Genomic DNA, 27,558 nt, shown 5'->3' on the forward strand with positions numbered 1-27,558 from the left:
TAGTAAACACCACAAATTAATATTGTTCATGTGGGAAGTGGTTACATTTGGCATAAATAATTACATTGAAACTGATTCTCCAGCCCCTAATCATTTAAATTCATTGGAATTTTACTTGAGAGAAGATTGAAGGTTCAGGTGCAAATTTTCTTTTATCTAGGTTTTTCTGCAATGCATAGATATGCACCTAACTTCATTGAACTCTCCTTTACACTGATGCCTTCAGGACATAGGTAGTTCTTTCTTCTTCTAACTTCCAAACCTCTCTATTTGCTCATGCTGTTTTGCCAGCATTTTCCTGCATTTGTCATAAGCAGAGAAAGGTAATTCACCATGTTGGTCTGAAGTCAGGCAAGACAGAATGGCACCTTTCTGAATGAGTTAGTCTCTAAGGTACCATCCTGCTTTGCCTTCTGCCTCTATTGGCTGTGATTACTATATGATGAGTCTGGGCTGCATGAGACTCATGGCAGTGCTGTGGTTATGTCATAGTTCACTGCTCTATAATAGCATATTCCTAATTTTTTTTATATTTCTGTTACACATGTTTCTAGCTATTCAGCACTGTGTTGGAGTAAAGTGTCCTATGTCTAAGTGACATCAGGCTGGTTTCATTCCTTTATTACTTGTGAATCACATTGTATTTATGCCATGTGGAGGTCCTGCAGCAGACTTCGAGCTTTAAGCTCCTGTTGCCATGGGGAAGGAAAGGAAAACGAGAAAAAAAAACCCCAAAGATTTAATTTTTGTTTTATGACCAATTCATCTTGCTATCCTAGGGTATGGACATATGAGCAATGCAATACAAAGCAAAAGAGACTAGGGTTTTACTCTGAATTAGATGCTCCATGATAACAGCCTGTGTGCATGCTCTCATTCCTTGGTAAGTGGAAGCTAACTATGGTAACTTATCCTTCTTTCACTGAGCTACTACAGATTAGCTTCCATTTACTGCAGGGTATGTGCATGCACATGGGCAACTACCATGGAGCTGGCTGATGCTTGGTAAAAGAACATCTACTTTTTATCCCACAGTAACTTGTTTATATGTCTACACATTTGCTTGAAAAGAGACCCACAAGTGAATTGACTAAGGACCAGGTAGTTGTTGAAGTTGAGCAGCACTTTAACTGCATGAGTAAAACCATTGATTTCAGATTTTCTTACTACAGTGAGAATAAGAGAGACATTATCTGACCATAAAGAACAGGCCTAGTGTATATTCCAAGCCAAATTTCTATGCCTGGAAAGTCTTTAACAGAAGGTTTTTACTTTCCAAATATTTATATATTGGACTACATGAATATTTCTATCAAAGTGCCCAGTGATCAATAGATATGAAGGGTTTTATTCCTTTGAATTTCCTAAACTGCACAAACTGCTAAAATAATAGTATTCACAGTGCGTTTGTATATGTATTTGTGTCTGTGTCTGCGTCTGACTACATAAAAAAAAAAAAAAAAAAAAAAGTCTTTCTAAGAGAGGATGGTATGAAAATACCAAGAAAAAATGTCACCTTTTTAGTAAGCTGCTGTAACTCTCATCACAGAAAAGATCTTTAGGGAAGACTAGAGTGTCATTTTTAGGTAGAATTTTCCCCTCAGAATACTTCAGGTGATTATGGTATTCCAAAGTTTTTAAATTTCCTAGCAAGTCTGTTAAAAGATTGAATATTTTTGCATCCTGTCACATTGATCATAAACTTGAAACTGAGGACTTGAAAAGTTTTCTACTACAAAGACATTAACTAGGAACAAAGATGAATAGTGAGGGGAAAAAAAGGGAAAAGTCATTCCTTAAAGGAAGTTTGACGATGCCTTAAGGGCTTTAAAGAAATGTGTTGGGGTATGTGTGTGTACAGGTGACCCTCGCCATTCGCGAATAAGGCACTGTGTTCATGAATGCAGTGCTCCTGGTGGCTGGGGTGGGGGGATGACTCCAGTGGTGGTGGTGGGAGTGCAGTGGCAGCAAGAATGGAGGTCCTGAGGAGCTCCTGTAGGTGTATGAAGTGTATTGAAAATGTGGGCTTGGCATTCGCAAATATTTGAAACCGCAAATGCCGAAACTGCGAATAGCAAGGGTTTCCTCTGTGTGTGTGTGTGTGTGTGTGTGTGTGTGTGCGTGCACATGCACATACCTTCCTGCTTATAGTGGGGGTTATTCATTGTGAGTTTTTAAAAGTATGTGAGACTCTCATTGGAGGAAAATTGGTGAGGGAATCTGATATCTTTAATGCAGTCCTGTTTATTCTCAAAGGATATACAAAGTTTTACTTCCTTGAATACAGGAAGAATCAGACAAACAATAATTTACAGTTTCTTGCCTCCTTTGGTCAGTACTCAGCCCAAAAGTCTCTGTCTCAAGGCCAAACTCTCAGTTCTTTTTCAGCCTGTGTCTAGTCTTATGCTCCTTCCCTGTCACCATTTCCATAGTGCTTTTCCTGCTTGTAGTTGAGCTCAAACCTTCTGTTTAAACGAGAGATAACCAAGCCCTTCTTCCCCATATGGTTCAAATTTCCAGATAGCCAAACATGGTCCTTCATTTTGGATGGTAAATGTGGTTGTGTTTGAAGTGAAGGCTGGCATTGTTTTATAAAGGCACTTCCCTGTCTTACAGCTCTCTAAGTGAAGGGCAGCAATTATGCCACCATCCTCAGAGAGATTTTGCCCAGTCCACATCAATATTCATCTTAGCACTACGTACAGATCATGCATCAGAATCAAGAATGTCATAGAAATATGTTGAGTCCATTTGTTCAGAGGTCTGACCCCAGGGTAGAAATGAAGTATTCCTTTTATGGTCCTGAGAGAATCAGCAGTTTATAAAATGAAGGTCTGGTCCTGATGTTGCATTCAGTTTAGTGGCAAAAGTTTCAGTGGGATTGGGCCATCAGGTTGTTAGTTGGCAAGACGATAGCGCCAGATCCTTATACCAGGTTGCATGAGCTGAGGATCTGGGTCAAAGTTTTTGAGTTTTGGAGAATTAAATTTGTAGACTCTTTCCCCGCACAGCTATTTTGTGTTATGTCACTTGATCCGCTAGAAAATAAACAAACCCTTCTAGTATCTTAGCTTGGAGTTTATATTGAACACTTTTTTGCACCTTTTTTTAGATTTTCTCCATCTCAAAATCCACAAAGCCTTTTCATCTAGACTTCTCTTTCCTCCAGACACTTGTGTTCACTCTTTTCAGGATAAACACAGTTTAGGTATGCATGTACCTTTGTCTTCCAAGGAATTTATACTGAGGAATGAATTTGGCTCTTTGTATTTATTGTAAGGGACCAAAAATATTTATTCCTTTCCACATTTCTTGGCTATCACCTTCAACTGCAGTTAATCACGATGCTTGCATGGTCAGCACATTCTTTAGAAAGAAAGAATCCGCCCTTTCAGAACACATGCATATTGCAAGGGATATTTTCAGCAGTGTGCAGCTATAATCAACAGAGCTCAGCTTGGAAATTTTAATCCTTTGCTGTCTAGTTGGAGGCTGGTTGTTATGCAGCCAGCATTCACTCAACATAATGGTTGCTACCTGCCAATGTGCTTTGAGGGATATTGTTAGCATTAAATTTGCCATTTACATTTTCATGTTTGACATAATTGAGGAATGAATGCTCTTATGAAAATTAAACTTGTGGTCCTCCTGGGCTACTGTAACCCTGTTAAAATGTAATGCGATTCTTGATGCGTCTTCTTTAGGTTTTTATTAAATAGAATATCCGTATGACTAATTCCCCTGGCCTAAATGTAGGCTGGGAAGGAGCATTATTGATAGGGCTGAGCACAAATGGCCCTCTATACTCAGCCTCTAATGGCCTAATAATGCATTATACTTGAATCAGAAATACTTCGAGTTGTAGTGCTTATTGCCATTATTGAAAACACCTGGATGCTCCATTCATCAAGGTTACAGCAAAATGGGCCCATTTGTTTATTAGTCTGTCAGTAAACATCTTTATTTAGTTTCATGTTCCACTGGTTTCGGTTACATTGGAGGGAGGACAAGACCATCAAGTGCATCTTTTTGTGGTTTCCCATTATTAGTTTTCTCTGAAAAAGAAAGATAATGAAAAGTTTGGATGGCTTCATGAAGAATACATTTTTCTCAGCCATTATTTTTTTTTCTTTTGGAAGATGAGAATAAAAACATGAGAGATCATTGGTACAATCTGTAGAGCAAAGCTACTGTAGCAGATTAACTTGTCTGATAGAAACGTAAAAATATGGATCAATAGCAGTGCAGACTCCACTGTAATGTGTTCCCATTGCTTCAGCCCATCCTAATTCAAGATTTTTTTTTTTTTTCTTCACATGATGTCTTTTGCACTAGGGACAAATCTTAAAGGAAAGATGGGAGGAAAGATGTTTGTATGATCAAGGTACATACCCAACCTGGGACCATGGGGTTTCCGCACCTGCCCTTGTCTTCCTGTATAATATTAAGCAAGTCATTTGAATCCTTTGGTTTTGGTGCCTCAGTTTTTCTATCTGTAAATGGATTAAGTAGTTAACATTTGTAAAGTGCTGTGAAGGTAAAAATTGTTCTTGATTTAAAATGAAGATGATTCTGGTTTTCAGATTAAACTGAAGAGAGCTGGTTGAATTTTTTTTTTTTTTTATCCAACCTTTCAGTGTAGCTGAAATCACATGGGGGATAGTTGGTTATAAAAATATCAATTTTTGACTAAGGTTTTGACAATTTTTTACTTCAGATTTTTAATGGGGGAAATTCAAAATTGAACTTTTGAGCTGACATTTTAAAATCTTCAAAATGTTAACATTTTGAAATGAAATGTTTTCATTTTAATTGATATAACATTTTCAGATAAAACAAAGGATATTGTTAGGTCTGTGAAATCTTTAGATATTTTGATTTTTTTTTTTTTTTTTTTTTTTTTTTCCTCCTGCCTCTGAAGGAAGGCAGATTTTGAAATTTTGGAATATGCCATGGACCAAAAATCTATTGTTGGTTTCTTTCTTTTTGGGGGGGTTAATAGCTCTAAAACTAGACACAGCGGATTTAAAAAAAAATATATAGCATTGATCATAACAGATCAAGAATTACTTTTAAAATGACTTGAGTGTAGGAATGAACAAAACCTTTTGGTGGAATTCCATCTAATTCATGCTGTGCACTGTAAATTAGAGTGTGGACCAGAAGTACAGCCTGTAGTAGTTACTCTTCATGCTCTCTGCAATTCACTTCCTAGTGCTGCATACAGCAGCAATGTGGTAAGCAGCCTTTTCAGTGTGTGGTTATGCCTAGTTGGCAGCTGTAGAAAACTCACAGTAATTGAAACCATTTGAAAAAACTCTTATGACAATCTTTAAAATGTTTATGCTGCTTTAATTGATGATGAAACTGCTGATTTCTGCTCAAATACAGGCATGCTTGTAAAAATAGGCATTATATGTTTTTTAAAGATGTAGGACTCTAAAAAATAATCAGAAATAATAAACAGGAGTAAATATAGACATTGGGAGGCAGCATCCCTAGTTGTATTGGGTACTGGAGTCTGAAAGCAGCCGCTGAGCAGATAAATGCAGTACCGTGTAGGATTGAGCCAGCCTCCTCTAACTAAACAAGAACTTTTCTCAGTGAAGGATGGGAAACACAGCATTATAACTGGGGATGCTTCATTGTATGTAGCATCATATTGTGGTATGTGGGCTTCTGGTAAACGCCATCATTGTTTTTATAAAGGCAAGGTATAAGCTCTAGTGCCAGGTTATAGGATTGCCAGCTCAGCTCTATTATATAAACAAGAGAGGATAAAGAAAGTGGGATTCTCTGCCTCCCATGACTAGAGAGAAAAGGAAGGCAAAAAATGTTGTTCCATAGGTCTGGATTTACTGGTACACCTGCTCATCCATTATTTCATAGCTATGTTAAAACACCATTAAAGAAATGCATTTCTAAATTCCTGACTTGTCATGGAAAAGTAGGAGGGTACATTGACTATTTCATATCATCTTGACTCTGCATACCATAGGAGTTGAAAAAACTGATCACCAAGCTATTCAAGAATCTCAAGGGAATTGTTGTCAAATTAACATTTTGGGGTAGGTGAAGACTAGTGAAATGTTGTGATACTTTATGTATGTCACTAGGTGGCATGAGAGTGCTACTGAAGGAGGAGGAGCTACTGGAGAAGTTTGATTCTAGGTAATAGATTATAGATTAGGATTTGTAATAGGAAACACAGCTTTTAATTTACTGTGGTCATTCCCACCTTGGTACCCAGCTCAACAAGGCAATGAAGGACCAACACCATGATAGTCTGATTGCAGTGTGTGTGTGTATGTGATTTCTAGAAATATATGCTTCTATAGATGTTTCCATTTAGTGTCATGGTGACAAGTGGATATTTTGGGAGGCCTGGACTAAAATTATATGGTAGCTGTTGGTACCTCATTGTTAATATATTGATATAATAACAACTTGGGGTTTATAGAAGTAATAGAGCTGTTCAGCACTTTGCAAGTTTTATGAAAATATTTGCTCAAATGTAGATGGTGAGGAGGGTGTGGAAAATGTGTTTGCAAAAAATATCATTTTTTGGTTTAGTTTAGTTTATATGTAGTTTTAAGAAATCTTAAAATATTCTTTATGTTCGAGCTTTTTAATAAATATGCCCAGATGATCAGACAAGGCGTGTATTTCAAGAAAAATAAAGTGGGATTATTACTCAGTCTAGGTCCTACTAAAGAGGACCATTACATTACCATTACAATGGCATTACATTACCATTGTAATGCTTTTATGAATGTTTGTATATCACTGCCCTGTTGGATTAAATATCAGACCTGTTCAAGAATATGTAATCATATCATCTTCTAGTACAGCCCTATAGATACAGTAACATCACTGGCTATCTCTGTGGAGAGACTGGACTGAAACAGGTTTAGGAACAAATCGTAGTTTCAGAACAGGTTTCGAAGCATATTAGTAGGAAAGTACGGTGAAACTTGCTTTGCCCATTCCCATGCTGTACCTGTAACTTCAGATACATGACATTTGGTTTCCAGAACTGTCAGCTAAAGATATCTCACTAGCATTTCCAGCCCCCACACCAAAAAAACAAAAAACACACACACAAAAAAAAAAAAGAGAAAAGAAAAAGAAGAAAGAAAAAGATCACCTTGGAAGACTTAATCTTGATCATTATGAACTGGCTGCTTCATTCTGTGCGGGCTGGGAGCAATCCGCGGTCCGTCTTGCGCAAGTGGGCTGTGGCCAGCAGCCCGGGCATGCGGGGTCGGAGAAAACCGGGGGCGAGCTAGAATTAGTTACGGATGCTTAGTGGTTGATTTAAAGATTGTTTACTTACACCGAAGATGGTTGCGGTGTAGGCTGGACAGTTTTCCAGGCACAGCTCCACTTAAATCCTCGTCTGAGGACTACAACAAGTTCACTCTCTCCCACGGAGTTGTTGAAGCTCCGTGGGTCCGTCTGTTTTGCGCGCAGGGAGGGATACGTCTCGGAATCTATCGGCAACAGGGAGAGGCCAGAGGCTGATCAGGCCCCTGTTGCCTTTTAAGAAATGCGTTGGGTCCGTAAGGATCCGCAGCGCTTAGAGATCTTCACACAGTGTGAAGATCCCTCCTCCTGGTGTTCGTGGAGTCCTCCAACTTGGACGGAAACCACTCAAGCCTTTTATACGGCTAGCAAGCCAATCACTAGCCGCCACGTGTGCATAATTTCACACGAGCCAATAATGGGGCTCAAACTTCAATACAAATGGCGGGAACTCTTTGCACTGAGCATTTCCTAGATGCAAAAAGAAATGTACCATGCAAAGAAAGCTACAAGTTGGCAGGAATTCTCCGTTGCACCAGGGTTCTCTTCTGTAGCAGAAAACTCCACCGTGCAAAGAAGCTGCAATTTAGAGGGAAAATAATTTAGCAGTGTCGAAGTACACGCAAAACACAAAATCACAACTTTGGGTTGTGACACATTCATTTCCATGTGTGAATAGATGTACACTGACAGGAACATGAAAACAACTATAACCTATTTATGCTATAAAAAAAGCTCAGGTATTTTTTGTTTTTGAGCCATGAGGAAAGCAGCATCTTGAGGCAGAACTGGAAAAGAGTTAAAAGAAAACAAGATGGCTAAAATAAAGTCCAGTCTATGCCATTTCTGCAGACTGCTTGCCCAGAGGTTCCTAGCTGTTTCAGGCCCCAGGTTTCATTACAGAAGAAGTCCTACCTTCTTTTAAATTCTGAAGGGAATGTAACAATCTGTGTCTCAGTAAATCAGGAGTGAGAATTATCTGTAGTTCCCTGTCAGGTTGGCTTACAGAAGAATCTTAGCTGTATTACTGAGGGGTGATTCCCCTTCCCTCCCTGGGAAAGAAGTGAGGGCAAAGGGAGATCTTGTTTGGTATGTAGTTATCTGGCGGGTCCCTTTAATGATTTTAGACTATTTGCATTCTTACTTTACTTAGGCTCTGGGCAAAATATACAGATTTTACTAAGATGGATGCAAGAAACCTGAAGCAAATAGATAAGATTTAAAAAAATTTGTTGAAGGAACAAAAAGCCTCACTCTGACCTCCAGCAAGAATTGGCATTACCATCGGCTTCCCGCATGTTGCCATATTTTTTTAAATCTTCTCTTCACTCCCTGCCAGAAGCAGCGAATGCCTTGATTAACTTGTCTTTAAATAATTCGTGCCTGTTGCATAGCAAACTTGGATCTGCTAGCATGACTCCAGACCAGGGTATTACATAACCTCTATATTGCAGCACTAAATACACTTCTCTTAAATGCACAGTATTATCAAATAGTACCATGACATGGTTAGCTGTCTGACCCCAGGCCAGTTACTTGGGGCCAGGTCTATAACAAAACTTATGTACCTTAAGTGGAATGTAGGCAGACTCCTAAAAGACACTGTACAACTGCTCCCTAGCCCCAGAGGTACTCGTGTCCTGTCAAGCTAGTACAGACAGTCAAAAAGCCTGAGGCTGAAGTGATTCAGTCTTTGCAGGTTAGTCTAAACTGCACAGATTAAATTGAAACAGAAATGAATAGACATTTACCTTTGATTCAGGAAATGCAGCCACATGCCTGCAGTGGTTCAGGCCAGAAGCTGGGGGGCACTACAGCATGGCTCTCTGGCTGTGTGTTCACTTCCTCTTTCTGCTGCCCCTGACATCACTGGGATTTGTAGTCCAGAATTACAGCAGCAGGACTTTGCAGGGTTCCTCATCACTTCCTCTTCCTGCTTCCAGGTGCCTCTGGGATTTGCAGTCCACAGTCGCAGCCAGTAGTAAGTTTGAGCCAGGGAAGGGGTGTTTAACCCCCCTCCCTGGCCACTTCCTGCTCCCACCCCCTCTAGACTGGGCTAAATCCCCAGCTGGGCTTGCTACTCCTCCCCCTTATTAGCCAGCGCTTACTGCTCTAGCTAGGGAGTAGAGGGGTGGGGCTAGCCCTGCTCTCTGGAGCAGACAGCCCAGCCCAGGGCTGCAAAGCATGCTGAGATGCTGGGGGACTGTGATTTAATTTAAATTAGGAAGGGGTCTGAGGCAGACATTGCATAAACCAGTTTGACCCAAATCAGTTAAGTCTGATACTACATTCAATCAGGTTTATCTTTCCCGTTTCAGCCATTTTGAAACTGGCTTATGTGCACTGAGCTTCTGTTCTGTTCTAAGTTTAAACCACTTTCTGGTCACTTAGACCAGTTTATGTGTAACTTCTGTCCCTAGTCTCAGAGCCTTAGATGTTGGTGTTCCCAGGTGTCTGAAGTTCTGCTTCTGGACATGTTCAGAAGAACTTTAATCTTGAGAGAGCTGAATAGCTCAGTACCTAGCTCATGCTTAAGCTCTGCCAGGTTCCAGAAACCAGGTGTTTGTCCACCTGTCTACCCAAGTGGTTTGAAATGATAGGTCAGGAGTGGCCAATCTGTGTCATGCTGATTAGGGATAGAGCAGGGAATACAGGAGTGGATAGGGCAGGGAGCAGAGCCACAGGTCAGGCAGGAAGCAGATTAGGGAGGGGAAGGAGATGAGTGGCACTTGGATAGAGTGTGTGGCTTACCTTATGGCATGCCTGCCAAAAAAAGGTTGGTCCCCACTGTAATAGGTGGTCTCATAGCATACAGAATGCTGTTGTAACTACAATATTCCTTTCTAATACAGCTGGAGGAAGTGGTCCTCCTCCCTTTTATATAACAGCCTAATAATTAGAGCAGTATAGTGATGCTACCAGGCCCAAGTTCTTGTTCCATTTCTGCTTGAAAGGATTTAAATCAACCTCTCCCAAATTCTGGTCTGTCTGGAAAGAGAAGCGAGTATGACTTTACATCCTAATAGTTGAGGATCTTACCTGGGAAGGGGAATTCTGCATTCAGTCTAAAAACTGAAATCTAAACCAAGATGCATCAGATCTCTCAAGGTACACTGGCACCTCTCCCTACATGACAGTTTTGTTAAGTTGCCCCAGATAATTCTTTCACCATTCATTACAGATGCACCTAAAAAGTAAAGACAGCTGGAGTGCATATAAATGAATGTGGTCATTTAGAACTGTGTAACAGTACAAACAATGGCATATCTTCCTAATCTTTTTCTCATATCTGATTATAATATTCATAGATACTAAGACTAAGAGGAGCCATCTGCTCTCTGTTGGTCCAATGTTTTGCATAATCCAGGAGAGGGGATGTCATTTAATTATTCCTGTATTGAATCTAATAGCTTCAAGTAAGACATCCAGTGTTGATCTGAAGGTTTCAAGAGATACAGAATCAATTTCTTCCCTCAAAAGTTTTTATTAAACTTTGCATCACTCTTATTGCAACATTTTAAGTGATTAATGCCAGGGGCAGATCCAGAGGGGGCACAGTGATGCAGTCACACCCCACTTTCAGACCTTGCTATGAGAGCAGGAGCTTAAGTCTCTGCAGCAGCTAAGAATCCTCCCCCAGGATTAAGTTAAGTGGGGATTTCAAAATACATTTGAAAGAGAATGCATTTTTGGTTGTAGCTGTGTTGGTTTAACAACATAGGCAGGCAAGGTTCTTAGCACCCAAGAGCTTGCTAAGAACTTTTTTCCAACTACTCAGTTGGTCTAATAAAAAATATCACATCTACCCAAAGAACCTTGCCTGCCAAAGCTAATGCACTGCATCTGAGACTTGTGTAAGTCCACCCCAACCATGCAGTTGGTCCAATTAAAGATATTGCCTAAAAAAATCCTTGCCTCATAGAATTCATAAGAGTAATTTTGGATTTATCCACCTAAATTCTGCCTATATATCTTGTTACTTCTGTCTTACCCTCTCTACCTTGCAAATACTGAATACTTTATTGACAGATAACAAATCAATATGGTTAAGTCATTCTTAGAGGGTGCTTTGCTATCCTTGGATGAAAAACCCTGTAGGAAAAAAAAAAGTGTGTGTGTGTATATGTGTGTGTGTGTGTATATGTGTGTGTGTGTATATATATATATATATATATATATATATATATATATATATGTTTAGAAATAAGCAATGTGTATCTTATAATAGTTCATCAGAAAAACCAGAAGTAACTGGAGCCATTCTGGAAATGTGTTTTCTAAAGAAAAGATGTGTTGATATTTCACTGTGGTAACACTAGGTGGCACTGATGCATAGACATGACACATGGAGAGGGGTCTGTTCCAATACCAAACAGTGGATCAAAGGGAAAGGTAGCTCTGGTTGAACATTTCTGCTCAGTCCATCAAGGTGGATTGGTGGTTGTGAGAGAAGGCAACATGGAAACCTTAGCTGAGTTCTTGTAGAGAAGCAAATATTACATTATTTGATCAGATCAAACTTGAGTAAATGAGAGCTTTTAAACTGCTTTCATTTGAATTATCTTAGTGCAGAGACTAAAAAGCATCTGATTTGCAAGGGCAATTGTAGTGAATACAATTAAAATTGATTGAGTGCAAACGTTTTAATTGTATAACATTTTGATTGATGACATCAATGAACAAATGTAATTAGGGATAATGGGAACATGTTTGGGGGCATTTAGAACCAACTTAGTCATTGGTTCTGTCTAGACATTTTGAACCCACCAAAGCTTTTGAAATCAGAAGTCCATTTCTTACTGCCACCTTTGGGAGTATGGAGGAAAGGGGAGAAAGCTTAAAATAATTTTCTGCTTCTTCCAGCTCCTCTGCTATCCACTAGTAGGCTGAAGAAATGTTGAGGGTAAAGACACTGCATTTTCAGCAACAGAAAAGAGACTTAATGCTGCCAGCAAGGGCGTTACATCACCTCCTCCCCTCCCTTGGTGTAGGGATGGGAAGAGTCTTATTTGGAAGCAAGAACATGTATTGGAGGGTGCAGGAGCTAGAGCCTACAGTACTCTGGAATATCCTTCACCAGAAGAATGGTTCAGAGGAAGCCATTCTACCTGCTGTAGATCAGAACAGCCCTGAGGCTTCTCTAATTTGTCACAATAATCCAGTACCGAGATTGCACTAGACAGAAAGGTGGTACAATGTTTCCTCTGCCTCCTTGACTCTAAAGTGCATCATTTTAGGTGCATACAAGGATTGAATCACTGTCCTTATTAGTTGTCGGGGGAATACTGAACAACATGGTATGTGCCCTCCTTGCTATATCTTGATGACCCAGGTGAAGATATTCTGAGAGTTGGGTTTTACTACATTTTTTCCATAATCTTCACTGAACCAGAAGTTAGAAACTGGTCAGCAGCTGGATATATTGTTCACGTTAAGGGTTGACTTTTTGAGCAGAAGCACACCTCTTTTCAGGGAATGGGTACCTTTGTCTCTGCAGAACAATCTTGAACAGCAAAAGGCACTGTACCTTCTTGCTTGCCTTCACTAGCTAAGAAAGACAAATGTTCAGATTACAGCTTGCAGCACTGAGTTCTTCCAACATGTCCTGAATCTTTGTTAGCAATGCAATCTGAAACTTGGAGAAGAATACACCTTTGTTCTATCCAGGTATTGCCTTGGCTCCTGAGAAGCAGCTAACTTGGTGCAAAGTCACTCCGTTTTTATCTGCAAAGCAAGCTGAAATTTCCTTACAATGGGATGGTCTTGCATCAGTCATCAAGTGCAGACAGTAACGGATAAGCCAGGCTCTCCACCATGATTTAAAAAATCTGCTGGTTGAGGCTTTGCAGATGCTGCAGTGGCCTCAGGGATTCAGGAAGTATTTATGATGCAGTGTCAGTCATCTGCAGCAGGAGGCTTCCATCACTGGATAGAAAGTATGTAGTTTGCTTTCTGGCTTCATCTCCACCAGCTTTGCTACAAGACACCCATCGTTAAGGACAAGAAGTGTCACATCACTAGCTGAGAACTGACTCAAAACAGGCTTATTTCCTTCAATTGGAAAGAGAGCACCTCAGTTTCAAATGACAGGAGACAATGGTTGTCCATGATATTGATACAGAAGTAGAGAAATACAAGGCAGGGAGAAACTTCAGGAGATGTAATCCAAGCCTCTGCACTGATGCCAGATGAAATATAACTAGAATAATATCCATCCCTGGATTCCTTAATTTATACATCCTAACCACACCATCCCCTGGTAGCCATAAATTCCTGAGCTGGCTCAACATCTTATTATATATCTACCTGTTATGGTAGGATTCAATAAAGGAATTAGATAGAGTTCAACCAATTAAGTCTGAAATCACAGCCTAAACACCTTGCCCTTCTTTTGCTCAGCTACTGTCTACCCCTAGAGGGTTTCTTAACTTACTAACCACCAAACTGTTAGTCCCTGGCATTTCCAAGGCTTTTTGAAGCACTCAGATTCCAATGGATTTTTTTCATGTGGCTATCTAGGCCTAGAGCTAAGCCCTCCTAGTGAAGGATTTTATGGCCTACATCAACTATATTAATATAAAAAGCTCAATGCTATACTGTTAGAATGATGACTTTACTCTATTGACTATAGAGCCAAGTCAGTACATATAAAATTGCAGAATGCATTTAATGTAATTCAATTAGATTTAATTGAATTAAAACTAGTATTAAATTTAGCCCAAGGTAAGTCTATGGAAGTTTTTTTTTCCTAATAACTCAAAAAGCTCAAGTCTGGATGAGTTTAAAATAATAATCCTACAAGAGAATATGATTGAATAAGTAAGAACATACAAACACTTATGAGTCTGGATGGATATGAAGCTACATTTTATGTATCAAATCAATCAGTTATTAAAGAAATGGAAATCAATTAGGAAAGGCTTTCTCAACATAATTTTTTGATCAGTCTTTAAGTGTTTACAGAAAGATTGATTTCATGGCATTTTAATTGACTAATCCAGCCAACTGTTATGGCTTTAGTGTTAACACAGAAAACTATCCATTATCATACAGCCCTAGGGTTTATGGAAAGTGTTCACCCAAACCATTTACCCAGCCCTACAAGCTATCAGCTGTGAATGGGTTTATATTACCTTTCTTAGCCTGGCATATTAATCAGCAGGCCAAACAGTCCGATCCAGGTGGTCATTAATGTCATACAGTTTTTCTCGTCCTTCAAATGTCAAAGCCTGGTGCTGAGAGTGGACAGCAAATTAGATAGGAGTATGCAGTAGATTAAAGCCAATAAAAGCCAACAAAGTGTTGAGATTTATTCTTGGAGGCAGCTTGGGGTGGAGGTTGGTGTTGTTCTCCACCTGGTTGGTAAGACTAGTTACAGACACCACAGGAGAGCTGGACTTAGAATATTCAGTATCAAAAGTCTGACCGATTTATTACTTGAGTGAAAGAAACAACTTTAGCTAGTGGTACGTAGCAAGCATTTACCCTTGTTGTGGCCAGCCACAGGAGTATGTTGCCTTTAATATTTATTATTTGTATTGTGTTAGATCTGAAAGGCCCTGAGCTTGGGCCCCATTTATGGTAGGTGCTGTAAAAACATAAAGTGAGGGACAGTCTCTATCTGAAAAAATTGAACCGAGGAAGATACACATAAGCCTACCAGGAAAGGAGAGTTGCTGAGATATAGAGTGTCCTGTCCATGGTCAGGAAATACAGCCCCTCTTAATGCCCTGTCCTGTGCCTTGTCCCAAAGATCAAATTTTTCTTCATATCCATTGCTGTGAAGATGTAACAGATAAGTAAATACTTCTTTTAAAGCTTTGAACAAGCAATGTTAGAATATATTTACTAGAGTAAGTAAGGCTTAATGGTTCTTTTGTTGTAAAAATTAAGTAAAACTTCTGATAAAATAGAAGGGGAAAAGGGGGTTTTTAAGATTATATGACTAATTTATCTCTCATCTGTCCTGCCATTATGTTCCTGTATTAGAAAGAATAATTGATTGCTTTGTCAGATGTTCTTTCATTGCAATAAAACCCTGTTTTTCCTGTAGATGGCTCTATATTCCTATGATTTTTTGGGATATTTGTCGTTCTAGAAACACTTCACGAGCAAGATTGGGCTTCTTCTGTGTATGCCGTATCCTGACTATTAACCACTGGAATTAAGCAGCTTGCAAGCACGCAGGTGTTTTAAATTGAAGCTGGTCACAAAATTTCCACCAAAAATCTTTTTCACAATTTTTTTTCTAGGCAAATCAAGTCAGATGTTTTCAGGCTAGTGTCTACTTTATGATGAAATTATGTCATTTTAAACAAAAACTACACTTTTGACTACATTCTTTCTGATTTTACAATAAGATTTTGAGGGGGTCTTTGAACATTTTTTTTAAAACCAAAAATCAGAACCCCCTCCCTCCCATTTTCTATTTATTTATTTTTTGCACTCCTGAATTTTCTGATCAGCTGTAATTTTAATGTAAAAAACCCCACCATGAACCAGGGTTTCACGTGAGACTATTACTTTTTCAGTTGTTGTTGCACAAATGTTTTATGCATATCCATACGTTGATTTATACTCAAGCTAGGTCAAGGGTAGGATGCATCTACTTGGTGTATATGCTTATCTAATTCCCAGCCCCTGCAGCACAAAACCTGTCAACATAGCTGGCACAAAACCCAGCAACTGGTATCCTGTTGGCTAGCTCAGCAAGAACTTAAATAAATGGTACAGAATGAACAGCACTTGCATACAGTAACAAGGTGGCTTTCCCGTTCAAGGAAGCCTGAGGCCAGCCAGGCCTGTACACTTATCAGATCCTGCTGGGAAATGATCAGATAACTCTCTAAGGAACTAAGAGGAGTAGGAGGGATGTGGGTTCCTGCAGTATACAATGAATTGGGAGGATTGAAGCAAAGGAACCTCTGGGAGTGGTAGCCCACAGGGGGTAGAGCAACAATTTTGGGCTAGTCTTTACCCCATCAGCAGCACGTCCTGGGGAGTATAGGGCTGGGCATGAACCACTTGCCTAAGGTTGCAGAGGAGCACCAGAGCGCATCTGCCTGTGCAGCTGCTGCAGGGTCATCCAGCACCAGCTCTCTGGGCTGTGGTCTCTGGTGAGTCTGAAACTGGCTGCTGGGAATCGGTTCATGCCATCCTTGTTGTCAGAGGTATAACAAGCAGGGTTTGCTTCCTGGGCAAACCCTGTAGGAGAGTATTGGGGGAGAGGGACAATGGGATGTGAGTGCCAGAGGGGTGGGGGTTCTGAAAGCAGGGAAGGGGGAGCACGCTGGAGTCTTTCCTGCAATGAGGACCTGAAACCGGTCCCTGGTTGCTGCTGCTGCTACCACTACTACTGTTGTTCCTACAGCGTGGTCTGCCTGCTCCAACTGTTGCTTTTACAGCAGTGGCATAGTGTCCATGCATCCAGCTGCTGCTGAAAGAGCTACACTGTGGGGCTGCTTTTGCTTCCCGGGCCTGGACTCCACGGGGCTGAGGGGCAATTCTAGCATCCCTCCTAAGTTGGCACCTGGGGCTAGTGCCCTGCTTGCTCACCTGTAGTTAATAGTTATACTATTGCTCATTGCTGAACTTCTGGCCCTTTAACACATTGGCAGATCCATATAAGTGAGAGATGCCTGTCCTGTCCTCTCCAAGAACCCAGCTAACACCTGATAATTTCTATCTGTACAGTAAATTCTACAAACCTAGGCATCAAAACTAGAAGGTTTCCTTTTCTGGTTTTCTTACAACAGGGTAAGATCCAGCACTAAGGATTTGGTGAGTTGTACCAGGGCTGCTCTACAAAATTTTGCCATCATACCTACATGGTAGGGAAGGTGGGAAGAGATCATACTCGCAAACCAGTAGAGTTATGCTGAGAAAACCCTTTATGGGGATACATCTGTGCTGACAGAAGAGGACTTCAGCTGACATCATTTGTCATTCAGGGAGTAGGCTGCCCAAAGAAGAGGGTATCTGACAGCTTAGCTGTTATTTAGGGACATTGTACATCTATGATGCTATTGTCACATGTTGCATCTTTCCTCAGGTTTGCCTTCAGTTAGCATAGACATACCAGCAGAGGCTCAACAATATAGTAGACTAGCTCTGGTCACCATGACTGCTTGGATCATCCTATTAACTGCTAATCTTGCAAAGTTTCCAACTATAGACCAGCTGTTTAAAGATTAAATCAAATTCTTGGTCCGTAATTGCTGGGGAAAAAACTCATAGGACATGTGGAATGGCCAGCTAACACCCTCTCTGAGCATGAGCTTTAAAGGCATGCAGAACTGAACATCAAATGTACTTTGAATACATTTGGTGGGCATGAATACAGTTTCAAGGTACTTGTGCCTGCTAATTTACTACCCAGTGGGGCATAAGACAGATGTACTGCCCCGAATGTTTGTGCATACAGTACATCTGAAGGCAGAATTTGGCCCCTTTGTTAGGGTTATTGCTACAACATCTTCAGTCATTTAAGGATAGGCTGGTGCAGAAAGGATAGTTAATTGCAGTTTACAAACAAGGTTAAGAATTTTAAAATTAAGTTAGTATTAATGCATTTTTTTAACGAGTACCCATAGAGATCTAAACGATCCAAGAACATTTTCGGAAAGGGCACAGCAAACGATGATTAGAAGCTGGAGTGACTTCCATAATGGGAGAGATTAAAAGATTACAGCTATTTCATTTAGAAAGGATACTAACAAGAAGTGACATGACTAAGGTATATAAAATAATGTATGGTAGGAAGGTCACTCAGGTGCTCCTATTTATTCTTTCTCATAAAAGAGGAACAAGAGGATGCCTAATTATATTAAAAGGCAATAGATTTAAAACCAACCAAGGAAATTTTTTTTTTGTCACATATAGTTAATCTGTGGAACTCACTGCTGTAATAAATTATGGAGTTAAAGACTTGTAGTTGAATTCAAAAGTGGTTAAGCATTTAAGGGTAACATTTAAAAAAAAAAAATCTATGTCCTGTTTTTGAAACTGACTTAAGGTTAGATCTCAAAAGGTATTTAGTTGCCACATTGAATTTTCTTCATTATATACTAGTAATATAATTTTCTTCATTATATACTGGTAAAAATAATGATTGGTATTTTCAGTGGGACTGAAGAGTTAGAAACTTGATTCCCATTGAAATCAGAGTGCCTAACTCCTTTAGATGTCCTTAATAATCTCAGACAATAAGAAATTACTGCACACGTGAATTTGGGAGCAGAAAACAATCAGGATATCTCACAGGAAGAAATGGATCATCTTGATGACCAAAATAGTAGAAATGTGATGAAACATAATAGTAGAAAGTACAGGGATGTGTATGTAAAGACTAACAACAAGAATTCCTGTTATAAGCTGGGAGCTTGTCATTGGAAACAGCAATGGAGAAAGACCTGGATGACCTGTGAGCTGTTGTGTGATATTTATTTATTTATTTATTTATTTATTTTGCCATGAAAAAGGCAAATATAACCTATCAGGTCAGGTTTTTTTCAGTAGAGATAAGGAATTTTTAATGCCATTGTATAAGGTACTTATTGCTCTCCATAAATACATTTTGGGGATAAGCACTAGACAGGGAGAAGAACTATTAATTTCTAGAATGGTGTTGGAAGGAGAAACAGGTATAAGCTCATTATGCAAACATTTCAATTTTACTTTAAAAGGTTCTACCAGGGGCAGGCAATTATTTTGGGTGAAGGGCCACTTAACAAGGTTTGGTGAGCTTTCAAGGGCCGCATGGGTAACCCCGCCCCTTGACAGTTGCCCCACCTCCTTTGCCACTGGAAGTCCCTCCCCTTGCCCTAGAGGAAATACTCCTTTTGGGAGGGGGGATTGCCATCCAGAAAAAACAGAAAAAAACCCCAAATCGTACACTGAAAGTCAAACAACTACTATAACATATTTTAATTTTATCACAAAAAAATTTTTGTCATGATTTGTGTTTTGCATTCTGTATGTAGATTGCATAAAAACTCAAAAATAAACTCTTAGTCTTGTATGTTGTATAGGGATATGTGTGTGTATGGTGGGGCGTGGGGGATGTGGGGGGGTTTTTGAGATGCTGTGGCTGTGTGTGGGGGCGTAGGGTATATCGGGGGGTGTATATATGGGTGGTTGTGGGGACAGGGTGTGGGTGTGGCAGGCCCTTCTGCTCATGAGGGTGGGAGCCAGGTGCTACATTATCCTCCTGATAGTTTTATGAAGAATAATCATATTCCCTCTCAGCTTTGGTCTTTCTGGGCTATCCAACCCAAGTTGTTTTAGGCTTCTTCTTTAAGATAGCCTTTCTCTTCCCTGATCATACAAGTAGTCTTTCTCTGCATTTTCTGTAGTTGGATGAACCATTCTTGAACATCCAACCAAAGAAATGTTCTCTGTAGTTCATAATGGAAATGACAGATAATTAATGGTGCTGACAAGTGCTCAAATAATATGCATTTTATCACACATTTTTAAAATAAGAAACTTTCACAGTTATTTTCTAGTAAGACTAATCCTCTGATTTCAAATAGTTCTGGCTCTTTGGAGAAAGAGAACATGATTGAGTTCAATGGAAATAAACCATGGCCTCCTTGGTAGGTAGGAAGGAAGCTTTAGGAACCTCAAGCGGTGTGTGTGGGGCAGGGGAAGCACCGAGTCAACTTGTTCATGGCAGATTAGCCATCAGAAGTTGCAGTGGAGAAGTTTTGTGAAATATGTGGGGAAGGAGATCTTTCACAGGAAATGTGCCTGTAGAAGACAACTGCCCATATGTTGGGAAAAAGATTTCTGTACAAACTGTGAGCCTAATGCTGGTGTCTGTTCTTGGCTTTCATTCAAATGTCCAAAGATTCCCCTTTGTGAATTTATCCTAGTAAAGACTGGGCAAAAATTGAAGTTTACTGCAGATACAGATAGTGGGCAAAAACTGAGGTGTAGTGCAGATAGTAGGATGACATTTCCTCTTTTTCTGTAAAGAAGACAGGAGAATGTTGGCTTCTCCCACACACTTCTTCCTGGACCCCACAGGAGACGCATCTCCATAGGAGACTTGACGTAGATCATGGTGTGCATGTAATTTATAATTAGAGGGTTGCCTGAGGCAAGAGTGGGTGAGCCAAGCCAGGGCTGAGAAGTGACATTAATTTCTCTTATCCCCACATACTACTTCTGCATCTAAATCCTTTGGAAGTACAATTCAGGCGCAGTTGATATTCTGTTTTTCTCTGGTACCTTTCTCTGTTTGCATCTCCCACCCTTCACCTTCTTAAACAGTGGTGCAACTGGCTGCTGAAACTATTAATGCAGCTCCAATGGAGTATGTGAATAGCAGGGCTGGAAGTGGGGAAAGTGCAATAACACAAAGCTATCACTGCATCACAGGGTCTTGACAGGGACAGCTCTGGCCTATTTTGGAATTGGGGGGGGGGGATGGAGGGCAGGGGTTGGGTACTGTCTGGGGGAGTTTATAGGACTAAAAATAGAGAGAACCAAAGTCAACCTTTTTGTGGTGGTGCAACTAGAGTGAAGTGACTGGGACAGGTATGAGATACCATCAAGAATGTCATGTACTTAAGTAAAAGCCAGGGAGTTATGGTTGAACACTTTGGTGAATACTAGACCATGGAAACTGAATGATTTACAAAACTTTCTCTGACCTTTGTCACTGTTGATCTGAGAGATGAGTTTGCAGAAGACTGTTAGCTTGTATTTAATCAGTTGGATTTTCTATTTTGATTTAACGCCACTTCAGTAGTCTTTAACATTTTTTTTTCCTAGCAGCTTTGGTTTCAGTTTCCTGAACTGACACAACACAACAACACTTTTTGTGCATCCAATGGTGCTAACATGGCAGCTTAATGTTAAAGATGGATAGAGAAGTAGCAGGTACACAGAGCGCAGGTGTGCAGTCAGACACCAATGGTGGGTAGCCAAGCTTAGCACAATCTATGGAGATGGCCTCTCATTTTAGCCAAAGATGGAAGCGTATCACAGCCTTTTCTCCCAATGTGATACTTGTTTCTGGAGGCAGAAGAGTTTTTCAAATTCCTCTCTAAAGTTGCTCCTGATATATTAATTTTTATTTGGTAACGTCTAATTGTCAAGTGTTCTGTTACCACCTGGAAATTTTTTGCAGGGGAATATTGAATTTGAAAGTAACACTAGTTTAAAATCCATTCCTAGAAGCTTCTCCTCTTGTGTTCCATTCAGTTTACCCCATTTAAAACTTAACTGAGATGAAATCGGTGCCATAAAATAACAGTTTTCATACAGTGACACTATTACAGTGGCTTGCAGGGGGATTGGTTGGTTGCAGCTGAAGGTGGGATTTGTTCTGTAGAATATTTATTATTGGTGAAGATGTTTAAATAGTAATCTTGACTTTAACATGCCAGGCTGAATTCACAGAGTTCACAAGTAGGATGAGTCTTTGCGCTTAAGAAACTTCAAATGTCAAATGCTTGAAACTTTTTGAACAATTCTATTGATGTACAGAGGAATGGACTTTATCTTGCTGCCTAGTAACTGTTTAGATCTTTTTAATGCTAACGGGAAGTAAAGGTAGTAAACATTGACTCTTTGGGCGCATCTACATGAGACATTTACTAAGGAGTAGACTAATTAATTAGTTCTGCAATAAACATCGCATGACTACATATGCGGCCCTATTAGACTGCAGGAAACAAATGAACTCTGCAGCATAGTACTTGTAAATACAAGTACTATCCTGCTGCAGAATTTTTTACTTCGTAGCAGCGCATGCGTAGAGGCAGACATGGGGGCTGCCTGCAGGCTAATCCCACACTGGAGCATCCTTGTGCCCCAGCCAGCCCCTCTGCAGCATGCTGAGCCAAGTCAGAGCAGCCCCGGGCTGGCCGGCTGACCACCCAGTCCCCTGCCAGCCAGAGCTTCTCCAACCTGGCTCAATGTGCTGCTGTCCCGGGTGCACGTTCAAATTGTGCACCCAGGAGCAATAAACTCCCGCACAATGAGGCACACAGTGAATGCATCATTTAGAATACAGATGTAGCAAGAAGATGCTGCTTTTCTAGAGAACTGCATGTTAAAGATGGAGCAGGATAGTAACACCTGCGGAAATAGGAGCCTTCACTTCAGTCAAAATATTCCTTAAACTTCTAACACACTTTTCATTTCACAAAGCTGCAGTTACTAATGGTAATAGGGTTGCTTTAAAGATTATTGGTAAGAATGCCATACTCAATTGCATTTAAAAGATGGAGTCTTCTACATACCACAATTATGTTGTCTTTCCTTTTCTTCCATAAATCTTTTCAAGCACTCCCACCCAAGTAGGTAAGTGGCTTTTATCCTCTCTGTTCCATGTGTTAATGCTGTGTAATCTCTGCCAATTCAAACCTGGTTTCATGCTAGGATTACAGGGTTTACCTATTTTTAGAACCAAATATTTTTTAACTCAACCTATGTTTGTGGATTTTAAATATAGCAACACATATGATTTAGGCTTGTGTATTTATAGAGATAGAGGCATACAATCTATTATACATTCAGGCTTCTCTGTGCATGGTAGCAAAGATTTAGATAAGTCTTTATAGTATAAAATTCTATATTTACTCTGCGTGTCTTTTTAATCTTTGCACTAGATGCATGGAATCAGTTAAAGAACATGGGCAGATAAATATGACATCAGTGTGTTTGTGGGCCAAACTATGAGAAATCAATCTGGCAAGAAAATGGGGTTTTATGACTCTCCTTCATGCTGCCCCCTACCATTCAGTGAGTTAACTTAAGTGATGACTTACTGATTCCTAAAGGCTACAGACAGGTCAGGTAAACAGATGTAGGTGAAAAATTACTGAAGTATGCTGAGAGGAAGGCAACTATATTATCACTGCCACAAGTTCACTGAGTGATCTAGGGTAAGTCACTGAACATCAACATACCTCAGTTGTCTCACCTATAGAGTTGGGATAATACTAGTCTCTTTATAAAGTGCTTTGAGATCTTCTTCTTGTAAAAATCTATGGAAGTGGCAAAATTCATTATCACTTATTACTGATAGTGGTGTGATGACAAGAGAAGTTTAGGTTAGATATTAGAAAAATAAGTTGGATATTAGGAAAAAACTTTCTCACTAGGAGGATAGTAAAGAAGTGCAGCAGGTTACCCAGAGAGGTGGTGGAATCTCCATCCTTGGAGGTTTTTAAGACCTGGCTAGACAAAGCCTTGGCTGGGATGATCTAGTTGGGGATGGTCCTGCTTTGAGCAGGGGGTTGGACTAGATGACTGCCTGAGGTCCGTTCCAACCCTCATTTTCTATGATTCGATGGTGGCAGTAACAGTACCAATGACCTATTGGCATTAGTATTGTTAGTTTCATGTTAATTAGCTGGGTGGTTTTTTACTGGTGCACCTTTTGTGGAAATGATCAGAGAACTTGTAGCAGGTGCCTTTCTGCTTGGAATAGGGAAGCTAGCAAAGAAGGACCACCAATGAAGAATAGACACTGACATGACATGAACTTCACAGTCACCTGGGTTTCCAACTGGGTTGGAATAGCAGCCTTTTTGGTACAGGAAGTGTAGTTGTATTTCAGGAAAAGGGTATGCATGAAGAAAGCCTGGCTATACAATTGCTCCAATGGAAGGGTGTGCAAGTGCTGCTACCCAGTAGAAAATGTAATTTTCCATTAAGGAGATGGTCTTATTCTGGCGACTTTGAACTTAGTGTTGTTGGGTCCTGAATATGATTTTTTTTTTTTTTTTAAGCTGCATTGCTAATTGACTTTTTTCTGTCAAAGAAATTGAATGTCCCTTTACCAAAAAAATGTGCTCCCATGAGAGTATCATAAGATCAATTTTTCAGCATGGGATTATATAGTTTGGCTGTATAGGCTTAAGACTTTTAATTTGCTTACACATAGATAGACTGTCTTGAGCTCTATACATCACCAGATCAATGCAAATCTGTTTACTTGAAAGTTGGTTCAATTTTAAAAGAATCCCATTAACCAACTATAAAGGCCCTGGATTAATATGATTACTGTAGAGTTCCAAGCACATGAAGAAAGATCAGGTATTTTCCCATAATGATTGTAACAGTAACACTGTGGAACTTTTGGTTCTCTTTTTTTGGAGGAGGGCGCATTGGCGGCAGGGAGGGATGTGGAGAGAGAAAAAGAAAAAATGGAAAGAGAAGATTGTAGGTAAAATTTAGATTTTCCTTTAGTTTGGCATACGGCATCTGACACACCTTTAGCTTTTGGTGGGAGGGACAGGAAAGTATTGTGGATCAAGAGATTGTAAAAGAGGGAGAAAAACGAAGTACTGGAAGGGGGACAAGACATTTCTAGATCAATTTTTTTTTAGATGTGTGAGGGAAGCAGGGAATGTAGAAAAGTCTTTATATAACATTTCTATATCTTGGTCCACCTGATTGCTGAGTTTTGTAGATCAGTTTCCTATATCTGCTGCCCATAACACTAAAATCTGAAACATAAGACATACTTTTGAGAGGGAGATTTTGATGGCAACAAAATCAAGCTTATTCAGGAAAGGGAATTTTAACTATAAAAAGATTACAGTCTCTGTATAAAAAGACCTCTCTCAAAGTTTAACTTTTTCTATTTGCTTTCTTCCCACAATCTAAGGAAACAGATATTTTCAATCAGATTGACCTCTTTATTCAGATTAAGATGGTGTTGCACTCAGTTGCCTTCCAGATGCCTGATGGGAGGGGGGATCTGAAGTCCTCAGATGCCTTTGAAATTACCAGCCTTCAAGAACAATATAATAAGAGGGGGCAAAAAGTCTTTATGGGAGACTGGCTGTGTCTTTGCTGACTTGTCTGCACCAAACTGACAAAATGACATCCTCTTGCTACACACAGATGAGCTTGAAGGTACAAGGCAGAAAACCAAAGTCTAACTTTCATAAACAGCACTGATGCATTGGATCTAGTCTGTATCTCTCAAATTTCCCCAGGTGTCACTATCATTATAAAATGCTATAACATCTTTTAAAACAATGGGGTGGAGGAAAGAATGAGGAACCAGAAGACTGAGAATGGAGAAAGCATTTTTACAGTGAAACTTAGTTTAAAAAAAAGAAAAAGTCCCTCCATTACTTAAAGCAGCAGTGTGTTGCGCTGGGGTGGGGGGGTAGGGACTTAGAAATGTCCTAAACTTGGGGCCTGAGATTAATATTTTAAATTTTTAGACCTAATCAAATGGTTTCAGATATAGATAACTTTCATTCCTCCTTATTATGAAGACTTTATTTTAAACAATTAAATTATTTTTGGATGGGGCAATTGATTTTGGAAAAATCACTTAGAACCTTTTTTTTCCCTTATGGCATTTTTTTTTCCCATAAGTCTTGATGTTGCAGTAACTTTAAAAGTTTTGATTTTCACAACAGTAGCAAAGCAGAATTAACTTTTCCATCAAACTGTCCTTGGTGCATGGTATATATCAACTTCCACCTGCAGGTAGAGAAACTGTATCACTTAAAGACTTCTGTTGCTTTTCTGCAATTAGGCTGCCTATTCACATGCTCTGAGGTGGTGGTGTTGGGGGCGGGGGGGGGGGAATTTTAATTAGACCAGTTTCCAGGCAGTCGCTCTAATTAAAATGCTGCAGCGTTATGTGTAAGCCCCTGCATGTTTAAGAGTGGCTGTGGGACGCTTTATCTAAATCTCATTCAACAAGGTTTAGTTAAAGCTCCCCAGGGTCATTTTAAAACATACCAGGGCTTAATACATGCGACTCTGCAGTGATGCTGCAGCTTCCTAATTAATCTAGTCTGCTCTGATGCATTCTAATTAGAACACCAAGAAGCATGTGGATAGGCAGCATTAGTGTCCCTAAAATGTAGACTTTCAGACATCACTGCTGTGGCTTCAATAGTAACCATTTATTTTTTACCGGGCTGATATGCTCTAAGCAGAGCTTATCATTCATCTTTTGTCTCATGCTAAATGATTAACCAAAATGTTCCTCCAAAATTTTCTCTCTTTTTTTACTAGTTGCAGCTTTTCGGATAGTACAACAATCTATCTTGGCTCACTTGGATACAGTCAGCATGTACAAGCTTTGATATTAACACTAACATTGATAGGATTGTGTGCATGTTTGGGGTAAGGAAAAGAATAGCACCCCTAGCAGATGTAATTATGCCAGTAGAAGCCCTAGTGTAGATGTAGTTATATTGGCAAAAAGTCATTTTGTTGCTATAGTTTGGTTTAGGTGGGGAACTGATATAAGCTACACTAGCAAAAAAAAACGCGCTTGCTAACGTGAACTGCATTTTCATTATGTCCCTGTTGGTGTTGTATTCTGGCAAACTACTTCCTGTGTGGACATGGTTACGGCCTTTGTTATGGTCTTCCTGTAGCTAGTCTTCCACTCGTTTATTTAAGTACTGAATGGACCGCTCTTTTTATTCAACAACTGAAATGATTTGTTTGACAGAAAGCTGAAGGAATAGATTTTTCTGTGGACTTTAAATCAAGCCTATTTTAGAAAGAAAAATCCTGCTTAAAAAAAAAATCCCTAGTAGTTTTGGGGCTGATGTGCACAGCTGACAACGAGTTGCTCCTTTGGCTATTGAATAGTGACATAGAGTATTACACTCTATATGACATGTCTTGCCACCAAAATCATAGAGGAGTTATTTGGCCGGCTGTGAGAATGCATACTCTGGAAGTTTTTCACACTCCTGTAACCCTGTTGGTGCTGGGAGTCAAGATTTCCTCATGTGAAGTGCTAATGCAAAATGCATTGGCACTTATTAGCAGGAGAGATGGGACCCACTGGTACCAATCCTTTTCAGTTACAGGGTATGGGACCAAACTTTTCCTTCCACCAAACATAGAAGGTTGATTAGTGGTATATATACTTTTTATGATAGTTAAAACTAACTTTGTTTTATAATAAATCATCTTGCTTCTGGCACCTGTTTAGCTTTGGTCTCCCTGGCTAGCAGACAGTGTCTTACTAGATAGCATTTTGAGGCCTGTGCATAGAAAGCTTTGCAAAATAAAGTGTTATTTCTGCTTTTTTAGATGGCCAATAAAATACTAAGGCCACTGTTTCAAAATGGAAAGCCTGAAGTTCGGTACTTAAATGAAAGTGATCTAAGTCTTGTAAATCAGATTGCTTTCACCTGGTACCTAAATAAAGATATATGTCAGGTATAGACATAGGCAGACAAGGTTCTTTGGGTGAATCTGATATCTTTTATTAGACCAACTTAAATAGTTGGAAAACAATTA

At 39.7% G+C, this 27,558-nt stretch overlaps 1 long non-coding RNA gene across 1 annotated transcript; it reads right to left on the bottom strand.

Moving 5' to 3' along the window:
- Positions 1-2,218: 2,218 nt before the first annotated feature.
- On the bottom strand, positions 2,219-9,333 carry LOC109282205 (uncharacterized). Its single transcript, XR_002089121.2, has 4 exons — positions 9,057-9,333; positions 7,148-7,285; positions 4,393-4,493; positions 2,219-4,055 (listed from the first exon to the last, which is right to left on the bottom strand). It is a non-coding gene; the product is annotated as an uncharacterized LOC109282205 (long non-coding RNA).
- Positions 9,334-27,558: the final 18,225 nt, after the last annotated feature.

The sequence above is a fragment of the Alligator mississippiensis genome, chromosome 5, assembly GCF_030867095.1.
Source record: "Alligator mississippiensis isolate rAllMis1 chromosome 5, rAllMis1, whole genome shotgun sequence".
Taxonomy (NCBI): domain Eukaryota; kingdom Metazoa; phylum Chordata; order Crocodylia; family Alligatoridae; genus Alligator; species Alligator mississippiensis.